This window comes from Engystomops pustulosus, chromosome 1, assembly GCF_040894005.1.
Source record: "Engystomops pustulosus chromosome 1, aEngPut4.maternal, whole genome shotgun sequence".
Classification (NCBI taxonomy): Eukaryota; Metazoa; Chordata; class Amphibia; order Anura; family Leptodactylidae; genus Engystomops; species Engystomops pustulosus.
The window spans coordinates 120,664,651-120,681,571 of NC_092411.1; the positions used below are offsets into that span (position 1 = coordinate 120,664,651).

Genomic DNA, 16,921 nt, shown 5'->3' on the forward strand with positions numbered 1-16,921 from the left:
AATTAGGGAATAATGCATATGGAATCATTTTTGCATATTAAACGGAACTACAGATGGACTTGTGGGCTTCACTGTAATTTTAGCATACCGAGATGTACAGAGGCTTAGAAGATGCTACATATAATGTTCTAAGAAAGGAAACTCAGGACATGGGCTGCTTTACAGAAGTACAGCATGTACCGGAGGACTTACAGGGGTGTTTGGCTTAAAAATTAAAACCCCGGGGTACAGGTTTTTATACAAAGAAACATGCCTCTGGTGGAATTCTTGAATTATGGGAGCACTTTAAGGAAAACTCATTTATGCCACTAGAAAGGGAGTTGTTCTCTTTTGAGTTCTTATTTAATACAAAAAAATTATTTTGATATTCAGTGAGTCAAGGGGTAAACTAAGGAAAAATGAGACATCATTTTCTTTGAATGTGTCACAAAACATATGTATTATATTAAGTCAGCATTTCTGAGAGAGCCGCAGGACGTAAAATGGTGAGCAAGCATTCATGACTCGGCTCTCCGGTCTAAGAGCTCTGTAATATCAATGCCAAGATGTTTATCACAGTTTCCAAGAATTACTTTATCACATTCTTAGTTTCTCATGATTCGTATTTGTTACATTAAATGTGGACTTTAAATCAACAAGCTTTGAATTCCATAGAATGGGGAAATTAATCATCCGTAAGTATTTGTGCCGAAGCTTCTGAACCCACAATACACTTCTACAACCTGTTGTTTGCCAGCTGTTGATGTACTGCATTCAGTGATCTCATCTCAAATGGGCTTTTTTTCAGAGCAAGCTAACAATTACAAACTCTAAAACATCTTCAGTGACTTTAAATGAATATCATTGACTTATAGTTCAATATCCTAGTTGAGCTTCATCTTTTTTTAGTCAACAGATGTAAAGTGTAGCATCTCTGCAATTTATCTTTACCGATTTAGATTTTTAAATGACTTTTTGTTTTATCAATCAGAAAAACTCATCGTAAATGTGTCTCGTTTCCCAAATTTACTCATCCACAGCTGATTCTTGTGTACAGAGGCACATAGAAAGCATAGGGTGGGGGTACTTAATTTTGTTTGCTGAATGCATGATTTTATTCATATGGCAGATTGTATGTCATATTACAGGTTTTCACATAACCAGTGTCAGCAGATGTTTTCCTTCTTACAATGATTGTAACAATTGTATTAGTTAATATGGGCAAGTAATTAGTAATTAATATCTGTAACCATTGTGTTTTTCTCCTTTTTAACTTTTTATTGACTCTTTTATAATAATTGTTATTATTTATATGTATATGTACGTTGTATCTTACTGTTTTGTATATATGTGTAATTGTGATCATGAATGGAGGTGTTGCTGTTGTCGTTGTGACAAAGTCAATTTCCCCTATGGGGACAATAAATCATTCTATTCTATTCTATTCTATTCTATGATGCATAGACATCACATTCTACGGTATATATGTACAGCACCCAATGTAAATTAAATGCTATTCTGTACATTGCAGCCTTCAATTGGAGCTATACATCTTAAAAATACTGTTGTTGATACCTCTTGTGACCATATTCTTTCAGATATGTAATGCAATTCAAAGTGTTATTGCCTTCTAAGCAACTACAGAATGTTTGCCTTAAGAAAACACTTTACAGAACAGGTTAATGTAATATAAAAAGGCCCCTGCAATGTCTTGTAAAGCCACAAAGTGAATAGTTTACACAAAAGTTCCTGCTTTGATGATTAAAGACCAATCACTCTGTGGTTCGGTACATAATGCTAGCACTGTAATGTCCAGCACCCTGTGATCAAACACCTCTGTTTATCAGGAAATACTCAAATACTACAGTCACTAGTTTGAAAAATTACTTCTACTGGCTTTACAAACGTGAACATAGAACTAAAAAAAATTTTTCTCCTTATTCATTACAATCTGCTATCAGTGTGCTATGAAAGGGTTCAAACGAAATAGCCTTGGGTCTTCAGAAGACCCGAGGCTACCATGGAGGCTGATCGCCGCTCCCCGATGACGTCATGGGGATCGGTGATGAGCGCAGCCACCTTTTTGAGGCTGCCGGCAGCTTTGCCGGCAGCGATCGCTGTGATAACACCCGCGATCGGTGCTAGCACCGATCGCGGGTGTTACCGGTAAGTCTTTGCTGCGATATGCAGCAAAGACTTACCGGCTATGGAGAGGGCTTAGCCCGTGAGCCCTCTCCATGCAGTGGGACCCGACCGCTGCCGTGAATACACGGTGGGCGGTCGTGAACCAGTTAACTCACATGCTGTCCATTTACTTCTGATCCTCCTTGAGATGGAGTTGGAGTCCAGATGTATTTCATTAAACAGATTGGACTTGATTAGCAAAGGCACACACCTGTCTATATAATACCTCACAGCTTACAGTGCATATCAGAGCACATGCAAACTGCCCAAGGAGCTCAGAGACAGAAACCAACATTGAAACATGGTGGTGGCAGCACCAAACTATGAGGTGTGTATGAGCTGTGGGACAACTGGTTGCAATTGAAGGTAAGATGAATGCAGCCAAGTACTGAGATATCCTGGATGAAAACCTCTTCCAGAGTCCTCTGGACCTCAGCCGGAGCTGAAAGCTCACCTTCCAACAAGTCAATGACCTTAAGCACATAGCTAAAATAACAAAGCAGTGGCCTCAGAACAACTCTTTGACCATTCTTGACTGGCCCAACTAGAGCCCTGGCCTAAACCGAACTAAGCATCTACAGAGAGACTTGAAAATGGCTGTCCACCAACTTTCCCCATCCAACCTGAGGGAATTGGCGAGGATCTGCAAAAAAAGAATAGCAGATGATCCCCAAATCCAGGTGTGAAAAACTTGTTGCATCACTCTTGACTGTACTAGGTCAAAATGAGCTTCTTACTCAATAATGAGATGGAGGAAATGGTATAAGTATAAGGCACTGGATAGTACTTATTATTGTATTTCAAATCACTGAGAAGTAAAAATAAAAAAGTAAAAAATAATTAGTATGTGATCATGGCAATTAATAACGTTAGCCACTACTGAATATGACCACTACATGCCGGCATCCACTCCAGAGATGTGGAGATGCTCCTGGTGATACAGCAGATGTTGTCATGGAAGAGCTCCATCTAGAACTGGATCAGGAATTCTGTGAGCATCAGATCATCCATTTGCCAATGAATTCCATTAGAAGGAATTATGGTGAGAAGGACATCTTTCCAACTTGCCTCGGGTTGTACTTAAACGTTCAGGAAGCTGTGACCCGCTTTAGCCAAAGAGTTTGGTTATTGATGTCTATGGGCACTGCAGGGGTATATGTAACTAAACATGATGTGGACCAAGCCTATTTTTGTACCAGTTTTCACGTCTTTTATTTTGAGAAACTTTTATTGAGAAATTGTGCACTGGCATTTGATGGAGGCCATGACCCCCTTAAGCACCTTGATGCATACTTAGGCAGCGCGGCCACCAAGCAAAACAATGCCAGTTCCGTCCTGGTGCAGTTTTGTGTAAAAACTTTCTTTCACTGGTTTTTAAAATGGCATGGGGCAGGAACCCCAAGTGTACGCCCACTTCACATCCACAGGCGGTGGAGAGGTGTATTTGCGATAATAATTGAAAATTCTTGCAGTGCAAAAGAATTTGCAATTATTTCAGTACTTATTTTATTAGTGATTATTTTTATCACTTATAAATCTCCTCCACAGTGTTTATGCCATGTGTAATAATATAGTGTCAACTGTAAAAACAGTAAAAAATATTGAATTATGAGAAAATAAATTAGTTTTTTCTAATAATCATTTCACAAATATTGGGGAAGATGTATCTTCTTAATAACAGGTAGATTTGATTTTCTTTTTAATTTTTTTTTCATTTGCACATTTTTTACGCCTTTTATGAAACTCGTGGTGGACTGGACTGCACGGCTCTGTGCAAAATTCATCCTTGAACTGCACTTGTTGACAGTTGTTGGCTCATGATTTATCAATTTTTTGCACCTAAAAAGTCGCAAATAAAATATGGGAAAACACTCCAGTTCCCTCAGGCGTATGTAACTGGCAAATTTTCAGAAATTGCTAAAAAATGTGCACAAAAAAACCCACACAATTTAACTAAAGGGAAATTGACCATAATCAAATTAAAGACCGGAGGTGCCTAACAACAACAAAACACACACAGGCACAGATACTGTCCCAATACCGTTGTATTTTATAAGGCTATGAAAGATTTATAAAAATATTTGTAAAAGCAATTAATATCTCTCTACAGGATTTGTGTTACATTAATTTATGGCACAATTTGCATCAGGCAAATGGTCTAAGATATTTATACAGTCCAACTTCCAAGTTACAAGGTTAGTCTATGCTTTCTCACTAATTATAGCGGAACTGTATCAAAAGTATTTGATTTGATAGGATCACTACTGCATGTAAACCAAAGTTATATGTAGCTGCGGCTCTGGTTTACTGTTAGAAAGTAATTTATGGCCTGTATTAGTTGCTGAAAAAGTTCTCTTGCTACTTGGTATTGGAGTCCTTTGTAGCCAAGCATATTCTACGGCTTCCAGAGCTTTGATTTACTCTCCCACAGGAAATCTGCAGCTGTATCATACTTAAAGTTGATAGAGCAGTTAGTCTATCTTGGACTCATTTCACAGTTTCCTTTAAAGAATGAACACATACAGATTTCTATTTGATTGTAAGGAGCACAGCCTTCCAGCAGGGAAGTACTTGCGACTTCTTCCTGTTAGCTAAGTACATTGGCTGCAGTAAGTTTCTTTTTATTTCCTGGGTACAGCCAATTTATAGCTAGTTGACAAGCCGTGGTTAAAATATCACCATTTTTTGGCAACATACTATGGTAAAAGTTTAATAGCTACAGTTACAGCTTTATAGCTCACTAATATTATTTCAGAGTACGAGGCAAGTGATCACAGCAGAACACCATTTCACTACAGATTACTGCGCATAGGAAAAGTAATAAAGAAGAATCCACACGCTCAAGAGAGCTGAATGCTGGTGAAACTATATGTGACCTAAGTATTTAAATGGTAAAAGAATAAGATGGTTGTCCTCTGGATGTGTACAATTTTTGCAAAACCTTCTTTGTAATCCATATCATATAGACAAACACTTCAAAATAATTACTGGATTTGACCAAGGATTTGAAGTAAATAATACCACAGTACTAAAATGTGCCTTTTCCCTTGAGGAAGCTGAAAGTGAAACACCTTTAGTGGGGCCGTGGCGATTGTTATCTTTCTTTTTCTCATATTAGTAATATACTTTATCAAAGAAATATGTTCCTGTTTCCCTTTTTGCCCTTGCTATCCCCCTGCTTTAGCAGCTTTCTCTCACATATTCACAATGACAGGTCATAGGGAAGAAACTAATAAGGTTTCTAGTTTCTTAACTCTCACACAGTCACTGGATAAAACAACAACAATATTCTGTTGCTATGAAAAGAGACAATCTTTAGCCTATTGTCCTTATCTGCTGTGCATAGACCTGAGAGATCTTTTAGAAATACTGCTCACTACTGGGGAAAAAAGCAGCAAAAGAGAGAAACATTATTGCTTAATGATTGTATTGCAATGTTTTCTATTGTGACTTGTGTTTTTCATTTCTAAAATAATAAAAAAAAGCTTCAAAGGTTTAGTAACATTTAAAGATGTAAAAGAAAGGATACTGTAGGTACTGTTGTGGTTACAATAGCGGTTCATGTAGTTATTATACATATACTACAGCTTACAGAATATTCTGGTTCACTTTGTGCATCCCTTAATGGCCCATTCTTCTCTGGCTATTTTTAGCAGGGTAACACATGCTAGATAAGAACCAATTATGACAACCTCTTTTTCAACATATTGGTTATCAATATCTTTACTACATTGAACACATACTACTTTCACATCATGTTTTGCTAAAGCCAGGCATTCACTGTAGAATAAGTCCATGTTGGAAGTGTCAATGGAACAACCTTAATGACTTCAAATTGAAAAGCAAATATTACACAGAAAATGTGAAAGCTAAAAATGTGTAAACCTGGAATTTATGCCCTTTTTGTAAAAACAATATTTTTGCACAAACACAGAATATTTAACTTCAAATTAAAGTCACTTAAGTTGCAGAATTTAAAAACTATAAATACATTTCACAGCTCAGATTCATACTTATTCTTTGTAATATATTAGTTAAATATTAAAAGATATCTAGAAATTAAGACCATGTAATCTATAACTACTATCCGTCATCCGTTTGCTATAAAGTGCAGACAGTATGGACATATCCTATCTTTCCCCATAATACGCCACCGTGTACCGTATATCGCTAAGGTTATTTGAGAAGTGCCACCCTCTCCTCTTCTCCCGGGTGCCGTTGTGTGAATGTAGTCTAACTGTATTTTTTTAACAGCTCTTTTTTGTTTAGGAGTCCAGGTGGTCCTTTTCTGACTTAGAGATCTGAACTCTCTGTGTTGCAAATTAGTGCCCATTGGACGTCAAACAAAGAATAGGTATGTACCTCAGGGGCATAACTACAGTGGTGGTAGCCATAGCAGCTGCTATGCAGCCCGCTGTGTCAGGCTGCCCCATCATCCAATCTGACACTCTAAAGAGGGGCGGATGTGCACCATTATGTACATATTATGCTGCACATTGTACAACATAATATGTATTTAACATATAAGTGATACATATATGCTGTATCTGCGTATATGCTTCATGTGTATACAGTGTATGGTGTGTGTATATATGCTGTGCATTTGTATACATCACTGTATGTGTGTGTATATGCTCTATATGTGTTTGCATGAGAGTATTAATGTGTGATTATAACTCGCATGTGTGAGTATACAAATTTGTATATTTTTCAAGAAGGGGGGCCCCGTTCAAAAGCCTGCTATATGGGCCCTGCCTCTCCTAGTTACACCGCTGATATATGTAAAATAAATTAAATACTGGTTAGGGCTACTTAACAAGTAAGTAATTTGTAAAAGTATTTTGCACTAGCTTTTGTTACGCAAACCAGGAATGGTGGATCACAATCAGGTGTAAATCTTTCATTTAACCTGATCTGTGTATACAGTACTCCTGGTTTTGGCTCACAATAGCCGTTGCAAAAACTGATGAACCTGGCTTTTTTCTATATTTTTTTTTTTGCTCCTCCTGCTCTTTAACATGCTGCCTGCACTGTAAGTATACAATGGTGTGGACTTTAAGCACACAAAGCACCAGACATAAAGCTGCAGAGGGTGGTCTGAACCCAGTAAAAGATAAGTTACAAAAAAAATACATACCATGTGTGTGAGGCCAGTGATTGGCTGCTGCAGTGGCCTAACTTTGAAAGGCACATAATATAAAAACAGACAAATAGAAGCTTCAGCAGTTGGGACATGAGTGTCAGCACTAAATAAGAAGGCTTAGGGAAGTTTATTTACTTATTCCACAACACATCCTTATCAGGGTAGGTTTGTGTGTGGGCTAGAGACCCCCTTTAATGGTTAATTTGACTCAACAATCCAAAGGTAATATGGTAGACTAGACTAGCACAACAGCTCAGATATGCATACACACAAAGGTATTTTACTCTATTAAATGTGTTTGTTAAGTAGTCCAATTAGTTTCCTTTCATATATCTGGAAAATGATGACTGTAAATGGCTATTTTATTATGTATAAGTCACATCATGACTGTATAAAAATGATACAATAAAAAGGTAATATTTATGTGTGGCATATATACAACAATACTTGAAATCTGTGTCTATTTTCAGCTCCAGAAAGGACACTCATACTTATACAGGCGTATGAACAGCCGACTTATAGATGACCCCTAGTTCCTAACGGACTCCTGGATGTTGGTAATTTACTGTACTTTAGCCTGTTGTTAGTTATCAATGGTGTCTACAATTAAGCGTTATTGTTAATCCTGGTTTTTACAACAATCCAACATTTTAAAAATTCAGTTGTCACAAAAAATTAAGTTGTTGGGGTTGCAATTATAAAATATACAGTTCCGACTTACATACAATTTCAACTTAAGAACAAACCTACAGAACCTATCTTTTACGTAACCCGGGGACTGCCTGTATTATGAAGGAAGATGAAAGGTATGTGAAATGTGAGAAAATATGTTGTGGGAAATGATTAAATCACAGAAATTCCATAGTACTTGAAAAGTAGTGAGAAATTTCTTAGGGAACATTGTAATAGTGGTTACCAGACAAATGAAATGGCTGTACAATGACAGCAGGGGTATGAGCTAATGCAGTACAACCACAACTGCCTAAATTGTTACAATATTATTTATCTAGAAACTATAGAGATGAATGAGAGTGGGATTTTGAGCTAAAGCAGGAGACATAGGAAATTGCTTTAACATTTCTGCTATTAGTGTCTAAACGAATTAGAAGATAGAACAAAACACTGGTATTCATAAAGAACATAATGCTGGCCTTCCACATTATACAGCTGTCAGTTGAACATAAGGTGATAAGTGTATTATCACTAGAGATCAAACTGGATATCTTTTACCCAGCCCTTTACTAAGTCACTGTCACAGAGGTGAACTAATAGTCTGTTTATCTCTATTGTATAGTTATACGCACGCAACAGTTGTGGGTGCTCAACGCTAGGGATCCTACCCCGAAATGAGAACTAGCAAAAAAGGGAAGCATTCCTTTAAGTAGATGCTGAAGGTTATTTTTATTCAAGTGGAACGGCAAACATAATGTGACGTTTTGGCACATACAGATTTTGTCAATCTGAAAAAGCCAAAATCAATAGTGTGATAATATATACAAATATACAAAGTTGTAGGACCAAAGTAAAGGATCAAGCATAAGAAAAAGAACTGGAGGGATATAATGTCCTCATCATGTGTCATACAATATTTTGCCATAGAGTAATAGACTACATGTATTCATGCACTGATTATTGCACATATAGGTATCATAGTAGACATGAAGTATTTTGGCTTTTTCAAAGACTGTCTGTGCTGAAACTTCACATTATGTTTCCTGTGCCAAACATAAAAATAACCTTCAGCATCTACTTAATGTCTATTTTCTCTGATAGACTACATGCATAAAACACATGCTTTTCATGAACCACAAACAAGGCACCAACATCAGTAGAAGAGCAGTTGAGACAATGGGGCACATTTACTTACCTGGCCGACGGAGTTCACCCAAAGTGCATTGTCCGACGAGAATGCACTGTGCCTCAATTCACAAAGATTGTGCGCCCCATTTCCTGCATCTGTTGCTTCCCCGCTCAGGTCCGCCGGAGTTCACCATCTTCTCCCTGTTTTATGTAAGTGCATTGCTTGCAAAACAATTTGAATATGAAATCCCGCGCTCAGTCTGAATCAGTCGGATCATCTGACGGGCCGCCCCTCGAATTCTGACGCATGAAAGTCGGCACCACTGCGCCAAAGTCCGATCGCATGCGACAAGATCCCCTTCTAAAGAGCTGTCACAGCGGCGCAAATCCCGAAAATTTCCAAAATCCGACGAAAGTGTGTTCTGCGGACCCTTTTTAAATAAGCCGCAATGGCTAGAATAGACTCCTGAAAAGAAGCACTATAGAGTTCAGCAATCTATAGAGTTAATTGTAGCAGGCACCACTTGGGAGCCCTATTATCATGATGAGTTGGAGTTCCATGATGATCAGACCCTAAAAATGTTATATGGATAAGATGTAAACTTGGCAGGACTCATGTTAGTGTGAGTAATATGCAGAAAGACAAATATACAAAGCTAATAATCACACTATCATGCAAAAAAATCACTACCAATCATGTTTGTTATGTAGAAATGTTGCATCAGAAGGTAGGATCTTTACGGTATCTTTTACATTTCTTTAACAAATGAAAAAAGGAAAAACAAAAAATATAAATTAAAAAAACATCTGTATCATGACATGCAGTTATATGATATTGCACTATTGTAGGGCGTCACCATACATAAGGTTTTTTTGTAGACTGCAACCATGGAGATATGTATATAAGTTGTTTGTACAACATGGTAGAATGACCAGTCCTAACCCTGACCATCACATTTGAACTGACATGCTAAGTTCCGTTCCATTGCTTGGAGTTTGGGTCGGCATTCCAACCAGAACATGCATACAGTTTGACTGATCAAACTTGCTTGTGTGAAGCCGGCCTTAGCCACTGCCCACTATCTTTTGGGTAGAGCAGCTCCTCAGAATGCTATTATGCATTTTGCTCTCTCTCTGCAGTGACTGTCGTGCTCTTGCCAAATTCATTTTAAAAAAGATTTTAATAAGGTCAACCTGTCCTGACTGAAAAAGACAAAAGATCTTCTCTTTATTTTAATAATTTCCTATTTCATAAGTAGACATGTAATGATTTCCTATTTCATAAGTAGACATTTATGTTAGTACATTCATGAATTACTTTTTACAATACTAATGAAAATCCTCTCTAATACTCTATAAAGAGCTTTTTTCTAAAGATATCAGATTGCTAAGTACAGTATTTGGAAATGTCAAAAATACAAGTTGTATGTTAACATATTGCATTAGCATATCCTCTTAGGAGAGAATAAATGGACTCTCTATTAATCTATGAAGTAACTACATAGGGCATGGCTCAATACCAATATTAGCAATGTAATGACAATGGGGAAACTTCAGAGAACACAATGTTTTATATAGTGATAAGAAAATCATACAGCACTTTCCTTATTTTTTACTTTTTTCATTACCCTTACATAAAGTTACTTCTAAGGTTTGTGTTGCTTGAATTACCTCCAAGTCCCAGAGTTCCCGACAACTTAAGTTTTCAATTACTGTAACTATTTAAACTCTGCAAAGCTCTAAACCAAAAAATAACCTTTCATTATTTTCTTCTATACATGCTGTCAAACCCTGACATTTAAAATGCAGTTCACGTCTTGCCAACCATGACATTGCCAAGTTTTCACAGTTTTCACAATCCTGCGAACGTAGGCAAGGACATACACATAGAAAACTGACCTGATGAAAAAGCATGCATAAATAATGATGATTATAAAGGTCGCGCTTCAGTGAAGAAGTTTGTTAACAAGATCTTGTTTTTAAAGGGAACCTACCACCACAAATCTACCTATAAAGGCAGATCGGGTGGTAGGTGGATCAATAGGACGTGAGGATAGCCCTTTTAAGTGCTAATCCTCATGTCCCCGCACTTTTTTGGTAACTTTTATTAGACCTTTATGCAAATTTTGTTATGCGGCTACTGGGGCGTGGAGTAGCCCCATCTGAGGTTACATGGTGCGGCTACTCCACGCCCCGGTAGCCTCTTTTCCCCTCCTACTCACTATCTTCGGCGACGATGCGCAGAACAGCAGGCCTGCGCCCGTGCAGCTCCAGCCACAGGGACTGCTGTTCTGTGCATGCGCAGGCGGCAGGATCATCAGAGGGCGCGCAGCTACGAGGAGCTGCGCGCCAAAGATAGTGAGTAGGAGGGGGAAAAGAGGCTACCGGGGCGTGGAGTAGCCGCGCCATGTAACCTCAGATGGGGCTACTCCACGCCCCAGTAGCCGCATAACAAAATTTGCATAAAAGTCTAATAAAAGTTATCAAAAAAGTGCGGGGGCGTGAGGATTAGCCCTTAAAAGGGCTATCCTCACGTCCTATTGATCCACCTACCACCCGATCTACCTTTATAGGTAGATTTTTGGTGGTAGGTTCCCTTTAACTGATATAATAGTTATGAATTCTATAATAGATAGGTAGATAGATTACTAGTCAAATGAAAAGGCAGCACTCCAAAGTACCATCTAAATCACAGGTGTGCTTTATTCCATTGCAACATTCCATTCGGTGATAGGTCCCCATTTTTTACCTCTTTGCAAAAGTTTACAATGGAATAAAGATACACCCTGATTAGTTATCTGTGACCTAGGCCAAGGAATCTAGTGCTCAGGCTTTATGAAGCTATACTGCTCAGGACTCTCTTAAAAAATTATATTTGGGTGTGTACAGGGAACAGGTTCCAGTCCTTGTTCAGGCCAGGACAAGAGCGGTTCAATAAGTACCCGTGTTAGAAATGAAGACAACATTTTTTTCACATTTTTTTCTTATTTTACAACTGCCATTTTTTTAACCCCTCCAAAAAAATATTATTTGTCGAACTCTCCAAAATACACCTCTGTTTCGGCAATGTCTTCTTCGCTTGGGCAAATTTTTTTTCCCTCTAGCCATTTTATCATGTTAGGGAACAAGAAAAAGTCGCATGAAGGCAGATCGGGTGAATACGGGGGGTGCGGCAGCAATTCATAATGCAATTCATGCAGTTTGGTGGGGACAACTCCGGGTGAATGTGCTGGTGCGCTGTGTTGAAACAAGACCATCTTTTTCGCCAAATGCGGCCGGGTCTCCTTCAATTTTTTGTCGAAGCAGTCCAATAACTCACTGTAGTATTGTCCAGTGATCGTTCTTCCTTTTTCTAAAAAAATCCATGAGGATGACGCTGTTCGCATCCCAAAAAATCGTCACCATAACCTTTCCGGTCAATGGGACCGTCTCCGTCTTCTTTGGAGCAGATTTACCGGGAGAAATCCATTGTTTTGATTGTTGCTTAGTTTTTGGTGTGTAATGATGAATCCAGGTTTCATCAACGGTGACAACTCGATGCAAAGACTCCTTCAGATCTCGCTTAAATTGCTCCAAACACTGTTTCGAGGTTAACAGCCGCATCCTCTTATTGTCCACCATGAGCAATCGAGGCACCCATCAGGCTGACAATTTTCATCAACAACTTATCATGTAAAATATTAATTGTTGTTCTGGTCGACACACCTACGGCCTCTGCTACTTCGCGCACTTTCGTTTGTTAATCAGCGGGTATCATGTCATATACTTTTTGAATGATTTCCTCGGTAACCACGTCTGCCGGGTGTCCTGGTCGTTCCTCATCAAAAATGGATGTTCGCTTTTATCTCCTAGCATTTTTTCCCATCCAAAAACAAAAAGGGAATTACTGAACGATACTGCTCTTTTTCCAACTTAGCGGAAATCAAGAAACACGTCTTACTGAAATTGTGCCAAATCCAAACTAACCTATACAATCAGTCTGCAATTTGTATTTCCATCGTTTGAAAGATGGCATCACACGATGATAACACCAACTTCCCTCAGGAACGCTCTCTGTCGTCAAAAACACAGGGACTTACTGAGCTGCCCTCGTAATTGGGTTGCAGATACCACCTACTGAGCCTGACTGTTATGGCAAAAGGTTTTCTTCTCCTTTTCACATGAATTTGGAGAAGATTTTTTTTTATAGGTAACAGGAATGGTATGAAATATTCTTTAAGAATTCCCTCTTTTATATCAAATCTCACACTGAGGGACTACTATTTTAGTGGGGTAAAAGTAGACAAATTCCATTTAAATGTTTAAGGAAAACTTTAAAGGCAATGGATAATTAGAAACTTAACAAGCCTTATAGGCCTATTTGATGCATTTGGCTGCCAAAATAAAAAAAACATTGCAAAACTTGCAATAAGACCGGTGGCCCAGTTATCAAGTAAAAGGTCTAAATAATCTGAATGTTAGGTATTATATCACTGCATTGTAAAGTCAGAAAATTAGCTGCTTTTGGTCTTTATGTCCACCATGTGTATGCCCTAAAGGTGAATTCCGAAGAGCAGAGAAGAGCGAGATGTCTTTAATTCTCTGAACAAGGTGCAGTGAACCTTTCAAAGTTAGACTTGCTGCTGATTATTACATGGAGCTAAATGTGTTGGCAATTATTGGAGAGGAAAAATGAACAGGGATTTATTATCGTCTCATTATATTTTACTTGGTTGATATCACAAAGCATTTTAATCCCTTACTCATATTAGTTGAGATGCTAACAGTGACTTAATAAGATTTATTTATTTACCAGATTTATTTGGAAATAAAAAATGTGTAGTTTGATTTAAAATTCTTAATTGTGCATTTAAAATGGACACTAGTTATACAACAAACTTTTCAGTCAGTAGTAGTAAAACTGTATACTTTGCAATACATCTTACTACAAAAAGGATTCTAAATTTTCAGCTGAATTCCATCTTGCTAGCAAGACTGAGTACTCCAATAATGCCCAAAGAGACTAGGCTTGAATTTATAGCACCTTAGTTACATATAAATATTAGTGTTTTTAGCCAAACACCGAACCAATACAATAATAAATATAAGCCAATAAACATGTACACCATATATCTTTATCTCATCAATATATTAAAAACAGAATTATGAATCTTAAACACAAACGATGGGGCTCACAATCTAATCAACCTACCAGTATGTTTAGGAGTGTGGGAGAAAACTGGAGGACCTGGAGGAAACCCACGCAAACACAGAGAGAACATACAAACTCTGCAGAATTAACTGTATTTATGCACATGTTTGATATGATGTCACTTCCTTATAAAAAGTCTATATGTATCATATTCATTTGGAATTTGAGAAAGGCTCCAGATATGGGAGCTGAAATGTAGCACTTTTGGAATAAAAGAATTCCTTTTTCACAAGAACTTGGAGTGCCACCATTTTTTGATTTTTATGTGTGAAAGGATTTAACAATCCTGAAGGTTGAGCACCCGATTTTTCCTGGTGCAGCTGAATTGTTTTAATTTGTATATATGCAGTTGCCAAAACCATCAAGTGCTACAAAGAAACTGGCTCACATGAGGACCGCCACAGGAAGGGAAGACCAAGAGTATTCTCTGCTGCTGAGGATAAGTTCATCCGAGTCACCAGCCTCAGAAATCGCAGGTTAACAGCTGCTCAGATTAGATACCAGATCACTGCCGCAAAGAGTTCTAGCAGCAGACACATCTCTACAACAACTGGTAAGAGGAGACTGTGTGCTGCAGCCTTCATGGTAAAATAGCTGCTAGGAAACAAGCAGAAGAGACTTGTTTGGGCTAAAGAACACAATAAATGGACATTAGACCAGTAGATATCTGTGCTTTGGTCTGATGAGCCCAAATTTGAAATCTTTGGTTCCAACCAGCGAGAAAAGATGAACGAATGGACTCTACATGCCTGGTTCCAACCATGAAGTATGGAGTAGGAGGTGTGATAGTGTGGCAATGGAATGCTGGTGACATTGTTGGGGATTTATTCAAAATTGAAGGTATACTGAAAAAGCATGGCTACCACAGCACCTTGCAGCTGCATGCTATTCCATCCTGTTGCCATTTAACACCACATGTGACCGCAGCCTTAACATCACATGTGACCGCAGCCTTAACACCACGTGTGACCGCAGCCTCATATGGCATCATCTCCCTGGGGTGTCACTAGATTGCTTAAAAATGCAGGACATGCCCTCAAATTCAAAATTTACAGTAGTGTCCACTCCTGCATATAACCCCCATCACATGGCTCATGTGGATTTGAGACATTTGCAACAAAAAGTCTCAAAAAGAAGCCAAAATGTGCACCTGCCGGATAGGAAAACTAAACATGTATCACAAGTAAAAAGACAGGATCATACATAAAGCGCAAAAAAGAGCTGTCAAATGTCTCAAAAATCCACCCCAGAGAGAAAAAACTATGATACATGTCCCCCAATGTATACAATAGAATAATAATAGTGGTATACATAGCTGCTGCTTTATTATGTTTATTTTATTTTAATTTTTTTTTTCATTTTGGTGCATGATTCCATGCCGCTTTTTTATTAATGAAACTAAAATTTAATTGATGTTATGTTCTAAAATAAAAAAATAAAATAAATGCTTTATGACCTTCATATATGACCTTATTTATGAAAAAAATTGATATTTGGCAAAAATTAGAAAAATACTCGATTTTCAAAATAACACCAAAATAACTTGATAACTAACATTTACTGAATAAATGAAGAATTTATGTTTTTTCGTTCAAAACGCCAAATCATTCTTTTGAGGGTCCTGCTCAGCTTTCAAGCCACTTTGAGAGACATATATAATAGTAAAAAACCATAAATGATCCCATTTTAGAACTACACCTCTCAATGTATGTAAAACAACTTTTATGAAGTATTGTTAATAGAGATGAGCGAACACTAAAATGCTCGGGTACTCGTTATTCGAGACGAACTTTTCCCGATGCTCGAGTGCTCGTCTCGAATAACGAACCCCATTGAAGTCAATGGGAGACTCGAGCATTTTTCAAGGGGACCAAGGCTCTGCACAGGGAAGCTTGGCCAAACACCTGGGAACCTCAGAAAAGGATGGAAACACCACGGAAATGGACAGGAAACAGCAGGGGCAGCATGCATGGATGCCTCTGAGGCTGCATAATCGCACCATTATGCCAAAATTATGGGCAACAGCATGGCCATGACAGAGTGACAGAATGAAGCTAGATAGCATCTAAAACATCCAATAATTGACCCTGACACTATAGGGGACGGCATGCAGAGCCAGCGGCAGCAGGCTAGAGAGTGTCATGGCGACATACCCTAAATGGACTCAGGCTTCAAACCAATGGGTGGCAGAGAGGAACCAAAGGAGGTGAGCAAGAAGCGCTCAAATAATATCGGTACATGATAAAAGTTTGCCAGTATATTTTGTGGATTACACAGCAGGGTGGCGACAAAGTTAACATGGAAGCCATGAAAACAACCCAAAATTCTGCCTGACACAGCTCGTTTGATAAGGGGACCATGTATGGAGGCAGTGAACTAGTAGTAGATTAAAGGTGCTGCAGTTAAAACTATGTTAGTTGGATCTTGGCATGGAGCTGGCGCTCCGCTGCCAGGCGAGCTTTCGCCAATCCAAGCCCCTGTCTCTAGGCTACTCCCCAAACAGCACTTCTAAGAACCTTTTGTATAAGATCAAGTGTAGTAGCGTTCTTATAAGTTTAGGATATGGCGGGTGAGGGGAATGTAAACAGATGCGCAAGAAGCGCTGAAATAATATCCCTAAATGG

At 38.3% G+C, this 16,921-nt stretch overlaps 1 protein-coding gene across 1 annotated transcript in view; it reads right to left on the reverse strand.

Moving 5' to 3' along the window:
- The window catches only part of GLIS3 (GLIS family zinc finger 3), a 243,969-nt gene that overhangs the window by 11,054 nt on the left and 215,994 nt on the right, over positions 1-16,921 (reverse strand). The gene's annotated exons all lie outside the window — the stretch shown is intronic.